The following is a 16,280-nucleotide window of genomic DNA, read 5'->3' as shown; positions in this document are numbered from 1 at the left end:
ATTCTACTGAGAACAATTACGCTGCAGATATTAATTTCAAAAATACCAACTGTTATATGTAGTTACCCATTTTGAAATTTTACTTAGTTGCAGTTAGTTCGAAAATACCTGATTCTGAATAAAATAACTGAGTTCTACAGATATTCTTTTTGAATAATGACTCTGTTGCGGTTACTCATTTTGAAAAATGTAAGCCAATACAGTTACTCATTTTGAAGCCGATTCAGTAGCTGAGGCTTTACCACACTGGCGTACGCAGGATTTATTTTCGGGAGGGGCTGGAAATGTAACGGTGGGGTTCCCTTCTAGGAGGGTGGAGTTGCAAACACAATACGATATTTCATATTTTTAGAATTTTTGCTCTATCAAACTGGCAACGGTGGTATTTTAAGGAGGCTTTGCATTTGCCACTCTGGTTTTACTCCGAGTTGGTTTTATTTGAAAGTGTTAATTTTCTCAAAATTTCGGAGGGGGCTGTAGAGAATAATACAAAATACTCAATTTGAAAAATAACTTAGACTTACCTGTATGGAAAAATCACTCTTTTTACGTTAACACAGTTGATAATAATTTACTGATTTACTTTTTAGTCACTCATTTAAAAAAAAAAACTCAATTGTAGTTGCTCATTCAGGAATTTTAGCACTAGCTTTCATGCCGAAAAATTAGTTGCAATTTTACCTTGTTATGCTCCTAGTCTTCAAAGGAACAATATTTTCTCCTTCACTTGTGTTCTCTTTACATCACATGTACACATTTCTATCAAAACAAAGGCTCCCCGATAGCGCAGTGGTAGCGTCGTCGCCTTGTAATCAAGGGGTCCCGGATTCGATACCCGGTGGAGCCACAAACTGGTTTGGATCCCACTTTAAACTGTAAGTGCAGTTCCAATTAGCCTTGCTGTGCATAAAGTGGACTTAAAGCACCAACTCAATTAATCTATCAAAACAAAATTAATATTTTTGAATGTACAGGTTTTTGAAAGAATTCGTAAAGTACCTAACCCAGACTTCTGATTATAACTCTTTCTGTAGCTCTCGTATCGATCTGAGCATGTCGTCTCGGTCTGTCTCGCTTCTATATATTAGGTCATATTCTCCGTCTCGTTTTCATATTGCGTGTGTTGTGTGGTTCTCTGCTGAGTGTTGAAATTCTTCTACAATCCGGAATTTTCGTCACCTACTAAGAGTTTTACCAGATACTTTTTTCTTTTTTTTCAATATTCACTGTAACAAAACTTCAACACTATTTCCATCGGTCATTTTCATCGCTTTTCTGTCTGTTGTGGCCAATACCGCCGATGAGGACGAACTGATGAAATTAGTTGATAGGATAAACACCTGTCCGTGACTTGTCCAGGATTCGAACATGAAATCAAATAAGCTGGCCATCAGTCAAACGAAAGAATTCCCCAGACATAATCGCACCTTTCTTCTGGTTTCTCGGGGTAGGGTGGGGGGAGGAGACCGAAGCCAAATACTAGATTGAAGTATAAAGAGAAAAACACATTGCTGATTTTACCTGAAATTTTATTATTATTTATTTGCTTAAAGGTTCAGATGCAGTACTGAATAGCCATTCTACTGTACTGAATCTGATTGATTGATTTGGTGTTTTAAGTCCACTTTATGCACAGTAAGGCTAATCGGGACTGGACCTACAGTTTAAAGTGGGATCCGAACCACTATGTGCCTCTACCAGGTATCGAACACGGAACCCCTTGATTACAAGGCGGCGATGCTACCACTGCGCCATCGAGGAGACCCCTATACTGAAACTATAACAGCAGGAACAACAAAACAAAACAATACAAGATGGCACAGAAAAGATTAATATGTTACACATGCATTCTTATGATTGTCGTACACCAGGCATGTCAAACTCAAAATCTGAACTGGGCCAAATAGTCAGTAGTGTTAGATAGGGCGGGCCGCAAGGAAAAAATTAAATTATCTTTAATACTTTACTTTAAAGAATGAGTAACATAACGTTTAATAAAGTATATTGAACATTCATTGAAACTTGATCATTGCTTCTTGCCTGACAGCTGGCATCTTTTCTCTGCCACCAACTTATCAATATCAGGAGACATCTTATTTAAAGCAGCTACTTTCGGAACACAGCTAAGATGAACGTCTGATAATCTGGATCTCGTTGGTGACTTGTTTCCTTTCACGAGTGAGAAAAGTTTTTCACACTGGTAAGTGCTACCGAACATGGAAATTATTCCACACGCAAATTTGCGGGTTTCTGGAAAACGTGCAGGCACGTAAAAGTCAGTACTTGTAAAAGTCAGGGTTACCCACTTCGCTGTACTTTTGTTTCAAAGTTGAGTCTCACTGAATTTCAATTACTTCCATCTGCAAATGTGCTGCCACTTTTTCTACGTCAGTCGTTAATAGGGCTGAAAACAAGGAGATCTCGTCTTCGAAAGAACGAACATCGTGGAACCTTTTCCCGAATTCAGTAATCAAAAGCTGAATGTTTTCGGCGTACTATTTGTACAAAACAGGGTCTTTTGAACTTGATCTGTATTTAGAACAAGTTGGAAAGTGCGTCAAGTCTTAGTTTATTAACTGTTTTTCCCAAAGCAATAACTTACGCTCGAATGTTTTGACTTGATCATTCATGTTGGTGATTAATTGATCTTTTCCTTGCAGTTTTAAATTTAAATCTGACAAGTGTTTCGTTATATCAACAAGAAAGGAAAGATCTTGTAACAACGTTGGTTGCGAAAAAATGCTGGCGTCTTGTTCCAAAAATTTGCATATTTCATCTTTCAAGTTCCAGAATCTTTCAAGAACCATAGAATACGATAGCCAGCGCACTTCTGTGTAGTAGGGCACTCCAGAATATTCGCTTTCTAAATCTGCTAAGAAATCAGAAAATTGTCGCTGGTTAAGCCACTGGATCTTATGAAGTTGATAGCTTTTTTCACAGGCTTCATTACACTTTCCATGTTGATTACTTTTGAACACAAGACCTCTTGGTGAATGATGCAATGCACATGATGGAACATGTGTTTATCGCAGGTTTCACGAAATTCGTTTTGCAGTTTTGTCACAAAACCATCGTTTATTCCCGTCATTGAAGGGGCACCATCCGTAGCTACACAGGATAACTTTGACAGAGGTAAATGATACTTCCCCAAAAGTTCACGAACAGCAATAAATATATCCTCACCGGTAGAAGTGTCATGCAACAATACAATGTCCAATAGCTCCTCGAAAATGTTGATCTCTCATCACAAGCACGAAGAAACACAGCTAAGTGAGCTATACCACCGATGTCTGTACTCTCATCACAAGCGATGGAATAAGCAATGAAATTTGACACGTTTGTTTTAATTTGATCACTCAAATCACAGGCCAGTTCGGTTACTCTTTCAGCAACCGTGTTGCGGGATAGTGAAATGCCTTGAAAAGCTTTTACACTTGCGGAATTAACTATTTCAGCAGCTTTTACCAAGCACCGTTTAATAAATTCGCCTTCGGCAAAACGTTTTGAGTGTTTAGCTATCAACTCCGACTACACTACATTCGTCAACCACCCCAATAAGGGGTGCTCCTTCCCCGTAGTGCACCCAATAGTCAACCTCACTTCCACGTAGTACACCGTGGACTGCAGACTAACAAGGCTCTGGCGACTGGCTTCAGGGCCAGTATCATTTTGTTTGTGTTGTCCTGTGTTTTGTCCTTATTTATGCTGAGTGCTCCTTTACAATCTCAGCTTTTAACGAAAGTCAGAAGATTTTAATATTTTATGATTTTAGTTATGCAACGTTAGAGTTGTTATGTGTAACGATAAGGGGCTGGACCCCGTAAAATGTGACGAGTGCAAAATAGCCTTAGTGCTGATGCACCCAAAATTTTAAATTCCAATTCCAATTCCACCCCAATAATGCAACACGACCACCCTTTTTCACCTACCGACGCGTATATCCTGTCCAAGAGGAAAACGTGTGAAATTTCACATCGTGTTATATAATAACACAGATATTTTAGCAACTACTACATCTGAAGGCTCTACTACTTAAGAACAGGTAATAGCAAAGGGGCCGCACAAAAATATATCGAGGGCCGCATGCGGCCCGCGGGCCGCGTGTTTGACATGCCTGTCGTACACTGTGATCTGACAAGAAAATGTTAATATTTGGAGGTGTCGTATAGGCAGTGGCGACGATTGGGTTCTAAAACTGGGGAGAGGGGACAAGGTGCAAAACTGTGGGGGGATGACGGTTTAATTTCCCTCGGTAGATAAGGTTTAGCATATTACGGGTGCAAGGGTGGGAAAAAGTAGGGGGCTTTTGCCACCCTAATCGCCGCCACTGGATATAGATCTTGTGGTAAACCAGTTGTGGTGTCTACCGTGTTGTCCACTTTGGTGACCATATAGTTATTTTTTATTATGTGTAGGAAATAAAAAGTAATGAAATAGTAATGAACTATGAAAAATTGTTGTTTAATTCTCAAATACCCACCACCTTCTACCAGTCTCGGTACCAACCCATCAACCTACGATTTCTCCATGGTTTATGGTTAATATCAGGGAGAGACCAAAAATGATAAAGGTCATATTCCCGATATAATGGAACTGTTCTTATGTACACCGCCAGACACGCCTCCCCTCCAGGTTGCAGGCAGCAGGTGCATCCAGCGGGGGTTCTGCAAGGGAGGAGGGGAGCAGAAAGGTACGCCACGGTTTCACATTTTCATATCAATGGCGAAACCACCACCTCGTGTCCGGTTACATGGACGGGCAGGTGGTGCCACCCGGTGGCGAAATCCTCAACTAACACCGGGCCCCCGCTGGAAACAATGCGGCGTCTGTGACCTTTGACCCGAGTCGTTTCTGGGCAGGTGGAATGCGGGCTACCTAAGCGTTTTGTTTCTGATGGCAGGTTTTTGGTCGCTGGAAGGGAGGGGATGTAACTTTTGTTTCCTTTCGCATCTGATCGCATCGCTTGATTTCATCTCCCAAGTCAATTACGATGCAAATTCTCGCAAAGGTTACTTCCAGCAACCCGCAGCCAGGCGCATTAGCGTTAGTATTTTGTCCATCTGCGTGGTATGAGAGCGTGTTGATTTCGTTTTCTGCTCACCCCCGCCCCCTGTCAACGCACATACGCTTAGAGCCAGTTTTTATCAACATGTTCTTGAAACGTTTAGCTGTTGCATGACTTTTTTGTTCCATATAACCTGCATTTTTTTCAACTTGGCGAAGCTATGGGATCCACATCCCGGAGGGTCAGGATCTTTAAGACTGGAGGCTGTGTCATTGGTGAGTTATTATTCAAACATGCACTTATGTCTATTGCAACGGTTCTCAATTTGTTTTTCTCATTGTGTAACTAAACGTCTAATGTAGGGCCCCACCATAGATCTTCTCCGAATAGCGGGTTTTTGGGGAATTTCTTGGCTGCCTGATTGGTGGAACGTTTTTGATATGTTGGAGGCGTGTAGCGTGAGGCAATAGAGCAAAGTGGCTTTCGGGCTTTATGTGGAAAGGTGGTAAACAAATAAACATTAGGATCCTACGTTTATTATTTTTTGGGGTGTTCCTACGTTGACAGTCTTTATGGTTAGTTCCAAAGTAAAAATGTGAAACACATGTATGCTAAGAAGTACATAAAAAAGTTTAATTTTCATATATTTTCCCAGAGTTATTGAAAAAAGTAAAGAACAGAAATGAGTTTCTAAACAAACTGTCAAGCACAATTTTGGAGTTTTTATTGTAAATCCTCAGAGTTTTTAGTGAGAAGAATGTGCCTGCATAGCCTGACAGTTTCTGGATGTCTAGTTGTGCACTTGAAACTCCCAAGCCTAGATTCGGCTCCAAATTTAGTATATTTCTGTACTTGTTTTTATTTAGGTACGCCGGATGAAAAACCACTCTCCGAGTTGATTGCGTGCCCCCTTCAACTAGTTCACGTATCCTTGTGGGTACGCGTACCACAGTTTGGAAACCACTGGTCTATTGTATATCTGGAATTTTTGTAATGCCCAATGGCAAGAAATCCATGAAAACGGGACGAGCGATATTTTTTGGACGCATGAGCTATTGCTAACAACTAATCTGTAGAATTACATATCTTTTCAAATGTATATTAGCACCTCGCTAGAGCTGCAATGGAAACATGAGCAGAGTGACGGATTTCTTTCATACAAAGTATCAACTAAATAGTCGTTAATCGGAAGACATCATTCTCTAATATTAATCGATATTTTTTTATTCTCTACGTTGACAAGAATAGGCTACAATGTCATTCAAACTAATATCGCAGAATTTTTTTATACGAGATCAGAAACTATAGGTTTGGGCTAAAAAAGGTTTTCGCTGTTTTTGCGTTGTCCCTAGGAGGCCATACACACGTACACACAAACACACATAGAGAGACACACGGTGTAGTATTTGAAAGGGAATGAGGGGGAATACTGTTATATTATAATCAGAGGCATGCATATTTCGTATTTGACGAAAACACGAAATGTGAAATAACACATTGTAATGTTAATTTTTCATGTTTCTGAAAGATGTGCGGTGCATTTTCCTACCCTACTTTGTCACGAAATAATGCGAAATGAACTGCAAAATGTGAAATAGACTCTTAAACACAAAATTTAGAGTTTATTTGCCGACGCGACATTTTTTGAAGTCAGAATTATCCTGTGAGTTATGCAATTCACGGGAAAATTGATTAATTCTGCTGTGAAAATTGAGATGCAGAAATTAACCCATTTATACAGGAATAAACTTAATATTCTGGTAACGACATAAATGTGCTATTTGAGGGGATGTGTTTATTTTGTGTAATAAGTGCAGTTTTTAAATCAAATTTAGGATTATATACACATTTTTTTAAACCAAAATGTCATTTTATATAGCGCTTTTTCACCGCTATAACAGCGAAATTGTATTTTATTTACCGTTTTTGAACCCGAAATTGACTCTCTTTTTGGACAGAAATTTGTTTTATTATTTACCAAAAATATGTGCCTCTAATTATAATACTTCTATACTTCAGAAAACTATGTGATCTCATTTACTTGTGCTCATCGAATGCACGGGCCTCCGTGGCGTGGTTAGCACGGCGCGCTACGACGCCAGCGGTCCCGGGTTCGAATACTGGGCATGGGTGTTCTTTGTGTCACTTCATCAACTTTATCATATCATCACTCGTCCTCATCTTGTAGATTAGCCAAAAATAGCAGAAAAGAGAAGTAAAATAATCCAAATCAATCGATCAATGAATCATAAAATACCGAAAAAACAATCGCATGAAGAGATCTTGAATCAAGACCGACCGGAAACGAATGGAATTGCGCTTTTTGGAACGAAATCCACTGATTTCAATTATCTCGACGTAGGTAGACATAATCGCGAGTATTATCACGTATCTGTTGGGCTTCCTTATCGATTTATCTGGAGATAATATTCTTAATTCACGGTCTGACTATCCGTCCATTGGATTTCATGCATTGTTGAGAAAAGCTTTTAAAGCTATTGTTGAAATAGGAAAAATGCACACGTACGATTCCTACTAACCTGAATAACACAGTCTGTGTTTGAAATGTAGGACAGGAATATCGAGACACTTCATAAAATGACATTTCATTGAGCGAAATGGCGTGCTTGTATCAGATATAAATTATATTTTTTTTCTCGTATTTCGTCGAGTTTACAACCGGTACACTGCTTCTACACTGTTAGAAGTTACCGTATAACTTGCAATATTATCGTTAAAATTTAACAATCTGCCTGGTAATATCCAAAAACGGAGCGCAACCGCTTTCATACTTGCATTTGATTATTTTATCATTCTAGTTCTTGTCTTTATAACTCTTTTTTTAGAAAGACAGATTTATTTTTGTGGAAATTTTGATTGAATAAAGGATATATCAGCAGCACCGAATTTACTAAACGAATTGATGTTTTTTGAGAATGGGAGCTGACCAACATTTTCTTTCTCTAAAATGTTTCTCTGTAATTGTTTACTGAGGGTGAATATTAAAAGGGGGAGGCAGAGGTGCAATGTCCCCGATGCATATTCTTGCCGAGAAATTTGTTTGTAACATCACGAAGTACGGTATTTCTTTGTTCACACAAAATTTAATTTCTGTTCAAGGACAAGATTTCCTGTAGGTAATCTCTCGGGGAAAATGATAAATCTATCTTTGCAAAATTTTCTTCTTACCATAAACAGGCATAGATATCTGATCAAACCTTTAAAAAAAAGTTGTAGTTTTTTAGAAAAATTACAGAAATAACACAAGGTAATGTTTTGTATTACTTATAATTATTGATTGCAGCGTTATAGAAAGTAAATTATAATAACTACTTGCCCATCAACAAAGTATTCGAAAAACAATCTGCCCAATTTCTCAAAATTTCGTCGAAAAAATGTAAATAATAATAATAATTCAACCAAGCGCACAGCACAAACTATATTACTTACTCAAATAGCCACACTGCGATGTTTATTTGTGATTTTGAAAGCGTTACATGTGATAAAATTAGCTAAAGCATGCAGTCCACACTAAAAAGTTGACGGGAAAAATTACATTAAAACTACCGTAAAAATGAACATGACCATTATTAATGTAATATTAATGGTAATTTCATAGTTAACCTAATTAATGTAATTTTAATGATTTTGTTTTTAAAATATATTTATGGTTTCCTCCATCTGCACTTTATAGTCATTATCTATCGTTATGTAAGGTATTTCAATTTAAATTAAAAAGACTGAGCCCCGTTTTTATAAATTAAACTGTTAAACGTAGTAGAATATTGATAGTTTTATGTCAAGTTCTAACAGTGTAGAAAAGCATTACAAATATGGCATTGAATAAACGTACCTATATATATTTCAGAGTCCATATTTCATAGGCGCCGACTTTAAGGAGGCAAGGCATTTTCTGCCTCCCGCTTTCACAAATTCATCAAGATACATGTGCCCCCTCCCCAAATATTTATACGAAGTTGGCACCTTTGCCATATTTACATTTGACGAAATTTGCCCCTTAATAAATTATCTACACATATCTGTATGTAGCGAGGAAACAAATGTGAAAAATCATCATTTTTTTCCTTTGGATTATTTTATTCGCATAGCACGGAGAACAAGTGCAATAAAAGTAACAATGGGTCACATTACTTGCTTTGTTGTTACAGATGACTGGGCATTTGCAGAGGAGCAACTATAGAAAGATTTCCGGCATTGTCGAAAGAAGACAGAATCGTCCATTACAATATCTCAGGTACGTGCTGTGATGTTTTTAAAGCCAATAATTTCTGTGGTAATAATAGAGGGTGAAATACAAGGAGTAAAATACGCCTGTAATATCCGTAACCAACATACACGCTCGTTCTAAGTACGTATATTGAGAGAATAGGCGTCGAAAGAGAGGGAGCTAAGGGTACGAGGATAAAGGCAGCTGGAGCATGGTGCTGGTCACATTACCTCCAAAATGACCGAGATCGTGAATGTGTGGGGCTGTTTCTCCATATGTCCCTACGCGCCTTTATAGCACGATGCGGTGAGCACAGAGAAGCACAGATCACCTACCTTACCTATTATATTATACAAGTACGATACTGGTACATTATGTCGTACCACTAATTCAAGCGTAATGTTGGCTATTAATAGACCTCGGATTTCTAGGTTCTAAAAAATGTGCTTCTAGGTTCCTAAAATAGGCTCTAAAAATCCTAAAATAGGTTCTAAAAACCTTAAATTAGGCTCGGTAAACCTTAAATTAGGCTCGAAAAATCCTGAAATAGGTTGAAAAAAGACTTAATTTGGTACAAAATTCCTGAAAAATACTGATTAGATACAATCGTTAAAAACAATATTTCACAAGAACCGTAATAACCAAATATTAATTTCCTAAACAAATTTTCATTTCTTTATATCATTTTCAAAATTATCTACAAATTATATAATACAACACTTGTGCTGTTAGAGAAAGTTACTTGTTGGTATGAAAAATCAATTACGTATGTATAATTTACTGCACAATATCAGGGTGCCTACTCCCTTGGAATTCCTTGAATTCCGGGAATTATGCGTGAATTATTTGCTCTGGAAATTATTCATGAATTTTGGCAAGACATGAAAAAGGTAGAACCGGATGTTTTCTCTAGTCCCATTTTTTCTTCGTAGACGTGGAAAATTGCAATTTTTATTAATCCAAATCCCATTAAATTCATACATGTCTATACATGCCCTGAGGAAAGTTTCTCTCAGTTTAGCTTTTATTTTACAAGTATTTTATTTTTTTAGGAAGAAAAAGAAAGCTACATGGAAAATAGAACAAAATTTTCTCAATCCGTTAACTTTGTTAGTGTCTTTTGCAGAACAATCTATCTGACAAACGGAAGATTTTTACAAAATAATATATCTTAAAGTTGATTAGGTAAATTTTTTGGTACATTGGAATCATACAAACCCTTTACATTGTTAATATTTTTGTGTGTGGAAGGGAGGGTGAGAGTCGGTAATACGTAAGGTTGGAATAGAGAAAAAAACATCTACTTGTATCCTTGAATTTTTGGAAAGTTCGCCTTGAAAACCAGGAATTATACTTGAATTTTTTCATGGTCCTATTGACCACCATGAATCCTTTTGCGATATCCACACTCAAACTCCACCTCTTGTCTGTGAGGATCATTTCATGTGCAGAAAATTATCTTTCAACAGAAACATAGTCAGTAGTGTGATTGTAATCAAGGGGTTCCGGGTTCGATATGAGCTAAAAATAAAATGGGGTTTTCATTAAAAAGAAGAACTAACTTTGTGTTGAAAATCGTACTTCCTTTCCTTACGTAGTTGAACGTATTGTGTTCACTAATTTCATCAGCGCCTCTCATACTTATATATCTGCGAAAGCAGTTTTTCAATATTCATTGTTGTTCACGATATTGCCGGTGGTAATTTTAGGGGCCGTTTTGAAATAAAACTAAAAATGCAAAGGAAGAAATTTAATTACCTCTGTGGCTGTTCATATGTATATTCTGTCAAAAAAGTACCGGGAATTGTTAAATAAAACGCACAATTTTCATTTATTCATCACTATTTATTTTGTCGCCTTCAAAGTAGGCCTCATTTGATGCAACACACATATGCCAGGGTTTTTTCCAGTCTTGGAAACACTTTTTATAGGCGCTTTCCGGTATGGCCTTCAGCTCCTTCCACGAATTTTGCTTTATGGCTTCAATCGAGTCAAAACGGGTACCCCGGAGCTACAATTTTAGTTTTGGAAACATAAAGAAGTCACACGGGGCCAGATCTGGTGAATACGGTGGTTGTTCGATGGTATTTATTGTGTTTTTGGCCTTAAATTCGGTCAAAACTGTCGCTCTATGCAATGGCGCATTATCGTCGTGTAAAATCCACGAATTGACCTTCCACAAATCTGGCCGTTTCTGACAGATTTTCTCACGCAAACGCTTCAATACGGCCAAATAGTATTCTTTATTGACCGTCTGTCCCTCTGGAACGAATTCATGATGCACCAAACCACGAATATCGAAGAAAACAATGAGCATCACCTTGACTTTTGAGCGACTTTGATGTGGTTTTTTCCATTTCGGCTCGTCTTTTGTCCTCCATTCTGATGACTATTGACTTGTTTGCATGTCAAACTCGTAGACCCATGTCAGCACACGAAATTCCGTTCGCAACACAAAATTTAAGGCAAACTCTTTGTTCAATAATTTCGTTCATTGTAAAAATCGTGATGCACTACTGAAGTGGACTGATTCAACCTCCTGCTGTAAACAAACTGGTTGACAGATCGCGCTCATGTTTGGCATAGTAATTAAGTACAGAGCTACCAACTTACGGAAAAAAAGATTTTTAAAAATCATTTGCGCGGGCCTTTTAAATTACAAATTCCCAGTACTTTTTTGACAGGAGGTACATTCAGCTACTTCTCAACATAGTTCCCATAGTTGTTAAGACACTTGTCGTAGCGGTAGGTGAGCTTTTGTAGACCCTCATCAAGAAATCTACCGCCAGGTCAGACAGCCAATCCGTCACGGTCTGTTTGGCTTCATCAGAGCTGTTGAATCGCTTCCCAGCGAGGAAAATCTTCAAGTGGAGGAATAGGTGATAATCGCTGGTGGTAAGATCCGGACTGCACGGAGGGCGGTCCATCCTCTCCCAGCCAAATGAGTCAATGAGCGAGTGTGTGGCAGCTGCAGTGTGTTGCCGTGCGTTGTCGAGCAGCAACATGATACCGGAAGACAACATTCCCCGTCGTTTATTATGTATTCTCTCAACATCATGCACCAATGAGTCCGTTATGATTGAGGGGCGTCCTGGTCGTGGTTCGTCATGAACATTCGTGCGACCGGCCTTAAACAGACGTACCCACTTAAGCACCTTGCCTTCAACAATGACATTCTCACCATACACCTCACGTAACTGGCGATAAATGTCTGCCGCTTTCACATTTTTCGCGGTCAAAAACCTCATCACTGATCGTATCTCACACTCGGTGGGATTTTCAATAACTTGCACCACTTCCATTGTCCACCACAACCACACCAAGCGTTTCACAACGTGCAAATGGCGTCTGTTTACGTGCAAGACATGTCGGTAACTAACGCACCGCACATGCGCAAAACTCCAAGCACGCAGTGTTGCCAACGTGAGCGCAAAACGGCCCCTAATTTAAAAATAAACCTCGTATATATATGTAATAAAACTTCCGAATTTAAGTTTGAATATTTTATCTTGCATAAAGATAACAATTAACAATTGCAGTTGTGTGCGCCATGAATCATATTTTAAAAACTGAAGCATTATAATTGTATTGATTAGGTTAAATACACAATAACCGTTTATAATATTTATTTTTATATTTTGTTTATTTTACTTTATCTTGTTTCGTGTGTTCTTTTTAACACTAGGGTACTGTTTTACTGTTGTGTCTTTCGGGTTTAAAATGGCTTCTGCTGTACTGGAAATTGCAATAAATAAAAAAAGAAATAAATAAAGCTTCAAAAACAGCCTTGGTCGTATTTCATGGTAGTTGCACGGCAGCGTTATTTCTCCCATCAATTTTCCTACTAGTGTACCAGGGCGAAGAGTAGTATGCAGTAAGAACGGGGCGTAAGGGATTATAGTGACGGAGAATTGATCTGTTGCACAGACGTTTCAGGAGATCCCAATACGTCATACGTAGCGGTCCTCGATTGATGGCGCAGCTGTCAGAAATCATGTTCGTCGGGGGGACCTCCCAGGATGGCCCCTCGGAGGGTCACGCCTGTCCTCGGACGCTCCTGATGAAGTCTTTGTCTTGTCCGCAGGCAGCTGAGACTCATTAATCAAATATTGCTGGCTTGTTGGTCGGGAGGAAGTTGGCGACCCCCGTCCCTCCGTTTGAAGGATGCCGATGGCATGGCTCCTGTGGAGATGTTCCTGGGAAATAATTTAGTCGGAGAAATGGTTCCAAAAATCTGATTGGAAGTAACAATAGGAATTATGTGAAGACTGTGTCAAAAGGGGTTTGGATTCGGGATGGTCAAGCATTTGAATTATCTGATATCTGTGTTGAAGGTAACGGATAATCCGGTTGACAAATATGTGGATGTCAAACTATCCGATATCTCAGTTTTAGGGCTTCCACAATGATCCAGTGGTAAAACAGTAGCCTTTTAATCAAGGAATCCCGAGTTCGATTCCTGGTGAAGACACTTTAAACTGTTCAATCCCGATTAGCCTATCTAACAATCAACAAGCTTTGACTTTTCTAAATATCGGTTTTGAAAGCTACGAAGAATTCAAATGGCATATACGGATTTCTTCAAGGGAAGTTAGGTTGACAAATGTGGAAAATTTCAATCTTATTCATTTTAAAATCAAGGGAGAATCTGCACGTCCAGCGTGGGTATTTCAGTTTTGAAAGGAAAGGATAATCCAGATGGAGGATATCAAAATATCCGTTATCCGTTTTGATAGTGACGTATTATCGGAATAGTCTGGATATGACAGACTACATAATATGTAGTAAACATTTATCTATCTAATTGTGAAGTGCATAAATTTAGGCTACGCGATATCCGGATACATCCGTACTTTGGATCCAAAATCTTCCACGCGCACTGCCCTTCGTTCTGTGCAAAATGTTTGCTCTCTGAGGAGTTGATCTAAAAGAATTCCTTGAATTTCGAGAACTCTGCTTGCTGAAGGTAATTTCATAGAATTATAACTTAGATTGTGACAAGGCAGAACAATAAGAACAATGAACTCTTTTATAGCATTTAAAGCCCCATAAAGAAATCACATAAAATATTGTACGTGTACCTATAAAATTAATCAAATGATTACAATTAATTTATATCCGTCACATATGACAAAGCATGTATACTGGATAATAACAGACGATGTTGCTTGATCATTTTTCCTATGTGATTTTTCTACTGAAAGTTTATAATTTATTAACTTTATTATGAATTTTTGTGTGTACCGTATACTGACCTAAAGTGGAGGGGGAAGAAGGATACGTATGGGGAGGAGGGTCCCACTTTTATGCAGAAACGTATATTACTTGTATTTGCGTGTACGGTTCCGTCAATGGTGTAAAGGTAAGATCGTCTTGAACGAAACAAAAGAAGACAGGAACTTAAATCAATAACAACAACGTCAACAAGATCTTACACACTTTACGTCACGGATAATATGCACTACTCAATTTTTATTTTCTTCTCTGTGCCAGATAGCTTTTCTTGGGGGGGGGGGGGGGGGGGAAATGACGGTAACGAAACACAGGAAGTTGAGAAATAATCACACCTCGAGAGGGAAGGGAAAGGAAACAGGGAAGTTGATGAAACTTCTATTATGACACCTCATACGTGGGATTTGAACACCTGGTCTGTTTCCTGTTGTCCTGGTGACAGGTACATCATCTCCCCCACCTGCTCTCTCTCTCTCTCTCTCTCTCTCTCTCTCTCTCTCTCTCTTTCTCTCTCTCTCTTTCTCTCTCTCTCTTTCTCTCTCCACACACACAAACACATCAGTGTCGCAAGACTATTCCATGTGTCATAATCGTCCTAGTTGTGTGCCTTTTTTCTTTCCTCGCGACAGTTGTCTCCCAACTTTTTTCGATTTCCAATTCGGTTCAACCTGACAGGTGTATTGTGTCGTTTTGCGTCTAATATAACCTTTAAGGGAATTGCAATCAATCGACAAACAGGCTTCGATCGATAGGAACTTAGGTATATTGGATTTGAAACTTCTTGGCATCAAACTCGTAATTTCTCTGCTGTTAGTCACCATGAAAAATTATCCAAGAATTTCTGTCGGTGAGGGAAAGGTGGGTGTAAAAGTAATTTTAGGGCCAGAATGATCATAAATTGGGTCTTTGTGTAAAAATTTATGAGCAGTTGAAAAACTTTTGAAGACTGTTAGGGGGGTTGAGATGTGGAGAAATCAATGTTAGTTACATAAGCCCCTTTCGAGAACTGACCAGTGTACATCAGACTGGTGAAGCGAAAATGTCAAAAGGCATTGAAATGTGGAACGCTCCATATTGAAACAAATGTTAGCTAGATTTCGAAGTACAGTAGAGCGTCGATTATCCGAACGTCGGTCAACCGAACGACCGCTTAACCGAACTGTGTACTCGCTCACTTTCAGATATCTGTAATGAAAAAAGTACGTGACTTAGCTGCTCGTAAGCGTATAGGCTTGCTTAGACAGACCAAACTAAAGGATTTTTTTAAACGTTAATTTTGTGTACTGTGTGTATTGTTCATGCAAAATGCGTATGTAATATGTACATATTTTTGTTTAATAAACTGTACCACATACTATATATTCCTACTAAAGTTGCCTTTGTACGTTACTTTGTAATACATACTTAAAGAGATGCCTGTTTTTATGAATAAATTTACTGTACAGTACTTCTTTTTGGCAAATAAACATGTACAGTTCGATTATCCGAACAAACCAGTTTTCCGAACACCCATGTCCCCCAATTACTTCGGATAATCGACGCTCTACTGTAGTATGCATTTTCACGTTTATTCAGCAAAGGTCACTGATAGCAATGTTTTTTTTATGAAAGACTTTTCATGAAAATTACACGTTTTCGCATGTTGATATCACATTTCACATGTTCACTACAAAACTCGCTTCAATAGGGTAACTTGTGGACTGACTTTGGGCCTGGAGAACATGAACCTCAGCTTCTACGAGGTTAAAAAGAATATCCTGAATTTGTAAATTTTGAACATTTAGGTGGAGGGGCGTTTGCCCCCTTACCCTCACC

The 16,280-nt window shown here is 38.5% G+C and overlaps 1 long non-coding RNA gene across 1 annotated transcript in view; it reads left to right on the top strand.

Moving 5' to 3' along the window:
- Nucleotides 1–9,261, top strand: part of LOC145985858 (uncharacterized) — a 123,835-nt gene extending 114,574 nt beyond the window's left edge. The window contains exon 3 of the long non-coding RNA XR_014441460.1: nucleotides 9,175–9,261. This is a non-coding gene — a long non-coding RNA (uncharacterized LOC145985858). The remainder of the gene's footprint in view (nucleotides 1–9,174) is intronic.
- Nucleotides 9,262–16,280: the final 7,019 nt, after the last annotated feature.

Source organism: Lepisma saccharinum, chromosome 3, assembly GCF_977018435.1.
Source record: "Lepisma saccharinum chromosome 3, izLepSacc3.1, whole genome shotgun sequence".
In the NCBI taxonomy this organism is placed as follows: Eukaryota; Metazoa; Arthropoda; class Insecta; order Zygentoma; family Lepismatidae; genus Lepisma; species Lepisma saccharinum.
This window is presented reverse-complemented; position numbering and strand designations above follow the sequence as displayed.